This window comes from Pristis pectinata, chromosome 7, assembly GCF_009764475.1.
Source record: "Pristis pectinata isolate sPriPec2 chromosome 7, sPriPec2.1.pri, whole genome shotgun sequence".
Lineage (NCBI taxonomy): Eukaryota > Metazoa > Chordata > Chondrichthyes > Rhinopristiformes > Pristidae > Pristis > Pristis pectinata.
The window spans coordinates 15,898,384-15,909,730 of NC_067411.1; the positions used below are offsets into that span (position 1 = coordinate 15,898,384).

At 38.8% G+C, this 11,347-nt stretch overlaps 1 long non-coding RNA gene across 2 annotated transcripts; it reads right to left on the reverse strand.

Annotated features, from left to right (window-relative positions):
- Positions 1–211: 211 nt before the first annotated feature.
- LOC127572711 (uncharacterized) lies at positions 212–10,990 on the reverse strand. 2 transcript variants are annotated; one of them, XR_007956659.1, is made up of 4 exons: positions 10,770–10,990; positions 9,650–9,760; positions 3,483–3,591; positions 212–1,168 (listed from the first exon to the last, which is right to left on the reverse strand). It is a non-coding gene; the product is annotated as an uncharacterized LOC127572711 (long non-coding RNA). The 2 variants fall into 2 exon arrangements; XR_007956658.1 differs by having other exon boundaries at positions 9,650–9,763.
- Positions 10,991–11,347: the final 357 nt, after the last annotated feature.

The following is an 11,347-nucleotide window of genomic DNA, read 5'->3' on the forward strand; positions in this document are numbered from 1 at the left end:
GGAAATAGTAAAAAAGAACTGTTCCATCTCAAGTGCAGGGTTCCCATTACTAAAGTAATGAAGTGATAAATGGATTGTGAAAATTTTATGAGTGGAGTGATCTTTGTGTCCCATTCTTCCCCGTTTGTGTAATGCACAGAAATCTAGACACATTAACTGAGAGTTTCATTTCTGGAAGTCGCTTTTTATTTTACAGCAGTTTAACATTAAGTGCAACATTATGAAAAGTGTGCACGTGAGGGAAGTGTTAGTTTTCATTTCATAATCAAGAGTAATATATGTGTACATACATGCATGTATTGCAAACCTATTTGTACAGCTTGAATCATGAGTTTTATCATTGTACCTGCATAGCAATGATCGCACTTCAAAATTAATTTGTTTATTACAAAAGGCTCATGGACCTGATAAGCCATAATATAAATGCAAGTGCTTTCTCTTTTATTGTTTGACATGTTAATTTATTTTGTTCTCTGAATGTGAAGCTCTATCGTAAATGGATGCGTGGTTGGATCATGAGTAGTGATTTGATATTCCGCCACTTCCACTGGGAGGCAATTTTAGACCTGCACAGTTACAGGTTTGTCCTCCAAATTTAACCTCTTGTTTACACAAAAAATCAAATTAGTGCTGAGGGAAAGGTAGCATCCATGTGTCAAGTTCCAAACAGCAACATTTATGTCATAATGAAAACAATTCAGGATGATTGAAGGATATGTTAAATAGAGAGAAATTATTTCTCTCGGTGGGACGTAATACAATATAGGGCTAGTTGACTTGGGGTGAAGGAGTACTTCTTCACACAAAGTCTAGTGGAAACGTGGAACCTTCCTCCCTTAAAGCTTTTATGATATGGCCAATTGCAAATGTGAGATTCATAGATTTTTAGAGAGGTATATTGAACCAAACTGGATATATGAGAGACAAGACAGTTTCCTCTCATGGATCATGAAGCTGAAAATTATTTCTTTCATATCCAAACCTCTGCCACATGTTTCTCATCCACTGCAATAAGAATAAAGATGGCTGCTTGCTGCTCATTCAGTTGTTATGGAAAGAATAATGAGAGGGGCTAAGAATGTCCCCTTGCAACTTTTCCTCTTCTTTAGTGGGAGTGTCTGGAGGTGACCTGAATCACTTGTATGCCAGAAACACAATGGAGTGATATCTGAAAGGAAATATTTGTTACTTTTTTGCACTCATCTACAAAACACAAAGCAGGAGTGTGATCGAGAAATGTCCTCCTGATTAGAACTTTGATAAAACTCAGTATCAACCAGGAAAATCAACCCATTTCATCTATCACCTTAAATTCACACCCTCCACCTTCTGCAGGGGTACCATCTACAAAACAGATGGCAGCAGCATACCAAGTGTTCTTTGGCAGCGCCCTCAATGGCTTTGACTTCCCCCAGCAATTTGTCTTCCTGATTTGAAAGTACCTTGCCATTTCTTCAACAAAACTGTGCTGAAGTCCTTTGGCCCTCGACCCAATAAACCACAAATGTATCTTCACCACAAGGATTGCAAGATTTCTGGAGATGCTAACCACACTCCTCTTAAGAGCAAATTATGGATAAGCAATATATGCTGGGCTTGCTAACACCTGCATCTCATCAGTGAATATATAAAAAAAATTACAAATCTTTGTGATTTATCATGTAATAGTTTTGGCATTGTCAGAAACTATTTCATTTTCTTTTTACAATTATTTTTAAGTCTGCTTGTTTCCTCTCTTGAGTTGCCAACTGTTGCAAATTGCTGTTCTACAGAAGCCAGTCACCATTTGGTCCTGCTCTCAAGTGAGAGCTCTTTATGTGAGCCTGGTCATTTAATGCTTGCAGGGATATTTGAGGTCCTTAGCCTTGGGACCATTTTGATTCAATCACTTTTTTCCATTCAGGGCTGCTCTTGCAGGCAAGAACTTGGGCTGTTTTTCCTTTTAACCTGGGAGTACAAACTTAATTTGTAACCTTGGCTGAAATTTCTAATGTTTATCATGACAGTGCCAAATTTAAGAAAGAGTTTTTAGGCAATGATCCCTGAGAGACACCATATTAATGTATCGGAAAGTTTGTTTCATAAGTAGGAAAACACTGCTGTTCATATAGAGTGCAGTTATGAGTAAAACACACAGTGCCTCTTGATAATTGAAAAGAAAACCTTGTCATAAAACTAATGTCTGTCTTTGTAATAAAGGCCAGTTACTAGCTTTAAATTTAATATTATTTGTTCTAATACATTTTCACATGCTACTGCTATTAAATTGATCTCTTGGCATCCAATCATAAATACTCTCAAGTCAGTTGTTTAAGAAAGTGCTTGCATTGACCTGTAACTTTTTCAACCTCAATGCAGTTCAAAGCTGCTGTGACCATTGCATTGCAGTAATTTTTGTAACAGATGAAAATCAGCAGCCAATTTGTGAACAACAAGGTCATACAGACATCAGTGAAATAAATGGACAAGTCATTTGTTTTGGTGGTGATCGTGAAGCTGTTGAGGTTCACCAGGACACTGAAAGAGCTCCCTTACTGTTTATCAAATGTTACTGTCTGCCTGGCCAGAGCAAATGGGACCTCAGTAGAACAGCTCATTTGATAGACACAGTACAAACTGATGTAAAGTTCCCATTACTTTTTTTTCCCAATAGCGTGCTTGTCGCTTTACAATTTCAAGTTATTTCTGGTGCAGTCTGTGCAGTTCATTGCTTTTTGTTTAGAATTTTCTTTTTGGTAGGGATTTATTTGTCCCATGGGTTAGGCCAAAGCAAATTGGAGGGATGAAAATTTTCCCTTCCTGTGAGATGCTCTCATACAAAATGAGCCTCAGTGCAATTTTATTAGGCTGAGATGAACACGTGTACATCCACCTTTAATTTGGCATTGGAGACAGAAAAGCAGAAGGGTAGGCTTAGCTGGAGTTAATGGGTAAAAAAAAGTCAACAATGCTGCTTTTCTCATTTTGAAATTTAAGCAGGTTGTTCAATGGAAAAAGAAAGATGAGTGTAAATATAACACCTTTCTGAGCTCAGGATGTTCAGAGAGTGATTTGGAAGTGCCATCATTGTTGTGATGTCGGAAACACAGCTGTGAGTCTCTGCATAGACAGCTTTTACAGACAGAGATGTTCTAACCACAAGATTATCTGTTGCAGTAATTCTGATTGAAGGGTAAACATTGACCAAGTTACGGGGACAACTGGCCCTGCTCCTCTTCAACATGTCACCACAGAACCTTTTACTTCCACCAAGGGGAGTAAATGAAACCTGAAAGTGAAATCCAGAAAGTGACACCTCTGACAGTTCAACCAAGCTACACTGAAATGTCAGCCGAGGTTATATGTTTAAATCTCTGATGAGATAGGGGGAAGGAGTATTTGTTCCACAACCCACATCCAACTTTGGTCTACGTTGTTTGACAGAGCCAAATTGTCTCAATGGCTGTTTAAAGGATAATACCTTATCATTCCCCAACACTAACCTCATTGAACAAATAACACTCTGCCACTGCCGTCTTTTCCAAGTTATTTATCACCTTCTATTGTACATTTTTTTAAAATGCTAGACACGTTCAGCAGGACATGCAGCATCTGTGAAGAGAGAAGCAAAGTAAACATTTTGAGTCATTAGAACCTTCCATGCAAATTATATTTAAGTGTCATAGAGCATTTTTATTAAGGATAGGCTGTTATTGATGCTTCCTCATTTGCTTTTTAATGATGGCTGGATCTTTCTTCTTTATTCATTCATGAGCGAAAGGCTTAAAAAGTAATGTCAGCATTTACCTGTTACAGCTAACTACCCCTGAGGAGACGATTGAGAGACAACTTCATTGCTGGGTGTGTAGTACGTAGGTCAGACAGGAAAAGGAAGGCAGATTTCTTTCCCTGAAGGGACATTAGTAAACCAGATGGGATTTCACAACAAACCAGTAGTTGCATGGTTACTGCTTATTGAAATCTCCTCCAATTCCAGATTTATGTTTTTATCTGAGTTTAAATTTCCCAGTTGTCATGGTAAGAATCAATGTCTGATCTCCAGACTGAAGGTTCAAAGCTTCAGCTGCTGATATGTAACAACCACTTTTTTTTGCCAGATAGTACCTTTCATTCTTTTATGAAGTAATTATTGCATTTGGGATTCCTATTACTCCTTTATCTCTTTAGGCAATGACCATGTCTATGTTAAACACATACCAAATTAGAGGTACAATATATCACCTTTCTTAAAGAATGATTCTTTAAGAGCAATAATGAATATCCTGGAAGGAGCTTAATACATAAGAAAGCCACCAGAGCATATTTTGTGGGAACAAGTGCTTTCCTATATGAAGCTTACTGGCTTCAATGTCAACATCAAAAAGTTGAAGATACTAGAAATCTGAAAGAAAAACAAAAAATGCTGGAAATACTCAGCTGGTCAGGCAGCATCTATGGACAGCAATATACAGAGTTAACGTTTCAGGTCAAAGACCTGGTAGAGGTTCTGATGACAGGTCTGAAAAATGGTCTTCAATCTGAAACATTAACTCTGTTTCTCTTTCCTAATCTGCTGAGTCTTTCCAGCGTTTTCTAGTTTCAATGTTCTCTCTGTATCGGTTTATGTTCTCAACAACGCTGGGTTATAAAATAATGTATTGATAGCACAATCGACCAACTCTGCAAAGAGGTGCTCATGTCACTGATCTTGTCACTAGACACTATGGATGATATGATTCTGAAGATAGTTCACTTTAAGTATCAGTGCTGTGGAAGAATGAGTGATATAACATCAAACTCTTCAAAGAAGAACTGGTGTTCATCTTTTTTTTGTTTAACTGGTGGGATAATATCTGCAATGCTAGTCAAGTAGAACAGTATAACCAGTGCCAGCACCTCCAAAGTGCTTCACAGAATGTGTGCACTAACACCAGGCAGAAGTAAGTGGTTTCAGTCTGGCGAAAGAATCAGAATGCTATTAATGGTGCTTTAAATAGTCTCTGCTGTTATTTATTCTTCACACTTTCCAAAGCTATTAGGTCGTATCTTTTTTTTCATTCTGTTGTGTTGTATCTGTGTAAGCTTACACTTGGACAGTGAATAACACTGCATAATATGCTTCTGAAAACACAGTAAAGTATCAGCACAATTATAATTCCAGCCATATTTGGGTTCTTATTACCAATAGTTGTGAATGATACCCACAATTACTTGAACAATGTTCTGTGGTAAACATACATTTCATATAATTATGTTAGTGCAGTAATTTGTAATTAAAATTCAGAAATCATTGCAAGACAATAATCTGAATTACTAACCAGGCAACTTTATATTCTTTCTAATACAAAGAGTCCGGAATATGTATGTTGTAAACCTGTCTAGTAATGTGAAGGCCCAACAATTTGACATTATTCACTAATTTGAGTCACAAACTATTTGATTTTCCCTTAGATCAGGACTTTGCACCCTCACACCAGACTGTAGCTATTTTGGAACAAAAACAGAAAATGCTGGAAACACTCAGCAGATCAAGTAACATCTATGGAAAGAGAATCAGTTAATATTTCAGACCTGAGACCTTCTGTCAGAACTGGGAAAGAGAGAAAACAAGTTGTCTGGGGGAGGGATGGGTAAAACAGGGGAAATATTTCAGATAGCATGTGGCCAAATGAGTTAATGCAGCAGTTAAAATAGCAGTTAGAAGACCGTATGCTTCTTTGTCAGTGTAATGTGTTATTCTAGTAAGGCTGTGGGACATGCCCAGTGGGCCAGACTAAACTAATAGAAAAAGAAAAACTGAGCCAAAATGATGGCAGGTAGAAATGGACAGTTCTAATTTAGAAAGAGAGAGTGAATTACCCACATTTGGAGAATTTGATATCAAGTCTGGAAGGCTGCAATGTGTCTGGATGGAAGATGAGGTACAATCCCTCAAGCTTGTATTGAGCCTCATTATAACAGTGCAGGAAGCCACAGGCAAATAAGTCAGAGTGGGAGTTGGATGAAGGATAGGATTATTCTGCCAGAATCAGGGCTTTCAAAGAAAAAAAATATTGATGGCTATTGAGTTGAAAATAAATTGTAGTCTATAGGAAAAGACCAGGGGAGTGAGTTGGACTGACTATATTGTTCTTTAAGGCAATAGCGTGGGCTTGAGGGGGTCAAATGATCAAAATGATTTTCCATTCTAGGATACTAATATAGCATGACAACACTTGCAGGCTGCCCCCAGAACACTCTACACAAAAGATGCATTTTGTTGTGTGTTTTGATGTACATGTGACTAGTAAAGTTATCTTATTACCCTTAACTCATCGTCTTGTTTATAACTTGAAGAGGAAACCATCACTGGAAAGCTTCTTGGAAGGATGAGACTACATACTTGTCCTGGTCAAGTTAACTATAAAGCCAACAAAATCTCCCCCCTCCCCTCGTAGTGATACAGCTGAAAAATCTATGTACACCAGACAACTTGCCCAGCATGGACAATTCCACCTTCAGTTAGGCAAAGGGAGCATGGAGATCATCCTGTTCTAAGTGGACCAGCTTTAGTTGCACCAAAACCCCTCTCCCATAAAAGAACCTCCCTTGGGATTTGCCCCAATACCACAGTCTTGGCTTTGGGCTGAAATTTCTCCTGTTGTTCATGAATGATGCTCCACAGTTGACATTTACCTTTCTAGAATAATAAAATAAAATAGAAGAATAAAATAAGAGCAAGAGATGGTGAACAACTGCCAAAAGGCAGGTGGTGGTGGGTCAGCATCATTGCATTGCTCTGTTGGTACTTGAAGCAGGTGGAGTGTTCCTCATTGAGTTGTTCTCTCTGACTTTTGGACTCCAGGGTGCCAGGGTCGAGCTGGGGCTGCAACAGCTGAAACAGTGAGGACTGATGCCCAGGATATCACCAATACTGCTCAGTGCCCTTTTCCACATCATCCTTCTCCTGACATCCCTCCTGAAAGTGGCCTGCGCCTTGCTGGTGCCCCACATCCCGCAGCCCTGAAAACAGACCTCATGACTGCAGCCAGCTGCATTGCAGCATCAATAAACTCTTTCTCTGAGTGGACAAAGTGAACCTTCCAGCATGAAATAAATCAAGAAAGGCCCAGCAGTTGACTAAAACCTGACCAACAATTATCCTGAGTGCACTGATTAGTCCCTTTAAATATATCGACAGCCCCTTTAAAAGATATTGATGGCCTCTTGTTAAGGTCTTCCCCACAAGTAGAAATAATTTTTCTGCATAGACTCTGTCAAAATGATTCATAATTTTAAAGACCTCTATTAGGTCACCTCTCTGCCTTTTCTCAAGAGAAAAGGAACTCTGTCTGTTCATCCTTTCCAGATATGAATATCCTGACATTTTCAGTGGTGAACTTACAGGAGATGGAGCATTTTTGAATTGTAAAGCATGTGTACTTCCTGACAGAATATTGGTATGTTAGGTGAGTTTAATCATTGGACTGATCTGCCTAAACTGAGGTGGCTATAAATAGTTGCTTACAAGTTATTGTAGGGATGCACAGTAGCACAGTTAGTCCAGTTACTGCCTCACTGCTCTGGTGACCTGGATTTAAATCTGACCTGAGGTGCCCTCTGTGTGGAACATGCATGGTCTCTCTGTGGCCATGTGGGTTTTCTCCTGGTGCTCCAGTGTCCACCTTTGTCCCAAAGGTGTGCAGGTTGGAAGGTGAATTGCTTGTAAATTGCCCTTCATGTATAGGTGAGGGGTAGCATCTGGGGAAGTTGGTGAAAATGTGAGGAGAATAAAATGGGATCAGTGTAGGATCAATGTAAATGGGTGCTTGATGGTTAGCATGGACCTGGTGGGCTGAAGGGCCTGTTTCCATGCTGTGGCTCTAATCATGCTCCAAACTTTGATGAAGCATTTGCTCACTTGTCCCAGTCCCAGCCATGTGACTCGTGACTCTAAAATTCACAGAGGACTGCTGGGGTGAATCAGGTTCCTTCAATATTATGCAGCTTGGTGCAAGACCAGAATCGTACTGCAAGCAACAGAGCTGATGTGGAGTGAAACAACTTGGAAGGTTCTCTCAGCACTTACCATGACTGCATTCAAAAGGTAGATATGAACCTAATATTCAGTTTATATTCAGGAGTGAGTTACATTTTTAATCAATATGTCTAAAACTGTTTTGCATCAGTGCAAAAGTTACAGAATCATCCTTTTGCTAACTTATAAGAAAACAAAGACCATTGATTCTCTGCTGACTCTTCGTAAAACCAATCACCTGGTCTCATTTCACCACCCTCTCTCTAACTCTGTAAATTCTGTCTAATACTCAAACAATTCCTTCCTTTCTGAATGTTCTACTTGAATCGGCCATCATGATCCTGATGGTTCTTTCCAGATTCTTTAGCACTCACTTTGTGAAGCAAAATGTTTCCTTTTGTTACTTTTGGTAATTTTGGTAATTATCTTCATTCTATGTCCCTTAGTTCTTGACCCTTCTGCCAATGGGAATAGTTTATTTCTCTCTGTAACCATCATGATTTTAACAATCTCTACCAGATCTCCTCACAACTTTCTCTGTTCCAAGGAGAACAACTCCAGCTTCACCAGTATATCCACAAGTTCCTCATTCCTGGAATCATATTGGTAGACTTCTCATGTGTCCTCTCCAAAGCCTTCACATCTTTCAAGAAATGGACACAATGCTTACAGGCATGGCTAAAATCTATGTTTTATAAACATTCATCATGGCTTTGCTCATGTGTGCATGCCTTTTTTCTTCGACCCCAGGATCCTGTAGGCACTTGAAATACTTTCTCAACCTTCAATCATTAATGCACTCATGACCCGGATCTCTATGTTCCTGTAGCCCTTTATGAATTGTGTTGTCTCCTTTACATTGGCTCTTCTCATTCTCCTAACTAAAATATAACACTTCATTCACATTTCATTTGCCACCTATTTCCACAGTCTTTCTTTATTTCCTTGCAGTACGTTACTATCATTTTCACAATTCACTATGCCTCTGAGTAACCTTTTCCTCCAACTTGATATCAAAGAGATAGCCATGAGTGATAAATTAAACAAACATAAAAGCAGTGGCTCACACAAAACATTTCAGCAACAGAAATCCTAACTAAATATTCCAAATTAAGAAAAAAAACCTCAGGTGAACCAAGATGTTCTTTGTTTTATGCTAAGCAAGTACTTTAATTAGAAGAAGATTAAATGAGAAAATGCATGCACTAGATACTTATAAAAAGAAAGCTGTTCTCAATTGGTTATAGTCAACTGCAATAGACATTATTTTTCACGGACCAAAGGAAATCAGCAGTTGACCTGATGTGGTCAAGCTCTCCTATAATATGTTAAATATTCATTACCAAGTGCTCTTTCTCCAAACAAGCTAATGTCTTGCATATCATTATTTGAATAGCTCATCAGTAAATAGTTTGACGTGTCATTTTCAGCGGTGTGAATAATTAGTTCCAGTTTGAGTATATTGCCCCAGTGCTGATTCTGGATTCTAAGTTCATGTAGTGCTGACACAAATAGAAGAAAAGACTCCTGGTGATTTAGCCTTAGAAATCACGCTGACCATGTTTTACAGGGAACCACTATAATGTGAGTATTGTGGGGAGAAAGGCTGATGCGATTTCAAGTTCATTCCATTGTTTTTATTTTGATGCTTACCCTCTTCAATCATTGGAGAACAGCAAACTACAAGGGGCAAACCTTGGAGCGGTACCTTCTTGCTTATATTCCAGGCAATTTTCTCCATTACCCCTTTGAAGGTGTTGACTCCTGCTTGGATTGAAAAGGAGATGGTATGGTTTCAATCACTAAAAGCATTGTCACAGAAAATTGAGAAAATCATAATGTAATCAGTCAGAGTCAAGATGTTTTTGTGATGAAAATTGGTCTGACAAATCCAAGAGTGTTTGCTTCAGGGTGTAACTGGTTGCATAGATATGGGAAACCAATGGATGTAGTATATCTGGGTTTTAGAAAGCATTTTATAAAGTATAACATAGAGGAGTTAGTGCTAAAAGTTCTCCACCTCTCCTCCTTTAGAATGCGCCCTAAAGCCTATCTCTTTCCTCACCTCTTTCAAGCACTTGCTGACTTCAGAATCAGATATATTATCACTGACTTGACTTGTATGATGTGAAATTTGTTGTTTTGTAGCAGCAGTACTGGGTAAAGGTCTAAAATTACTATAGACTACAAAAACAAATTGTGCAAACAGAAAGGAATAGCAATGTAGTGTTCATGGAGCATTCAGAAATCTGACGGCAGAGGGGAAAAAGCTCTTTCTGAACCATTGAGTGTGGGTCTTCAGGCTCCTGTACCTCCTCCCCGATGCACATCCTTGTTCTTAAGATACTCACACTGGCTTTTAATCACTTCATGGATTCTCCTTCCTCACTAATTCTGCAATGCCTCAAGCCCTATAACCCATGACAAATCTACTCCTTCCAATTATGGCCATTTGAGTATCCCGAAATGTAATGGTTTACCATGAGTGGCAAACTCAGTCTTCAACTGCCAAGGTCCGAAGCACTGAAATTCTTGCCTTAAAGTTTTCCATCTCTCTATTCCGACTTTTCAACCTCCTTCACCAAACTTTTTCCCATTTGCCAGATCTCTTTGTGGTTCAGTGTCTAATTTTGACTGAAAATGCACCTGCAAAGCACTTTAGGATGTTATACTGGCAAAGTTCATATGTAAATGTAAGCTTGTTATAATGACTGACAACATGTTTGCAAACAGTCAGAATAGATCTGTAGTAACTGGAATTTCAAAAACTTACCAGAGGAAGAAACAACAGCACGGAAATGATCCATTCCTAAAATGACAGCAAGTCAAACAGTTGATGACCTGTGCAAATAAAAAAACAACCACGGAAAGCAAGGGTTATTGCTGCAGAATAATCATTCTTGTGCAGAGGTTGCTGCTGTTTATCAATAAAAAAACTGCATTTATGTGAATTCTAACATCTCTGTCGGATCACTGGATATCACATTAAATGGCTTCGTGTTATTGAAGCCGTATGGTAATAACCTGGAATAGCAGCACTGAGCACTGTCTGTCTTGTTACCAGCACACATCAATGGAATGCTGCCTTAGAACAGTGGAACTATTCAGCAGCCTCACTCAAAGTGACAGGAACTGTATAAATTATGTTACATTAATGTCACAAGATGATTTTTGCCTTGCAGATGGAGAAAATAACATTGTGACCTTGGGATCAGAAACCTTTGGCGTTCCATTCCTCATTTCCATTTTTGCATGACATTTGAAAATGTGTGCAATGCATTTGTCCCAGAGATGTAATCTGTGAATAAAATGTGGGTCTGAGAATAACCACAGGGGATGGAGACGCATCAC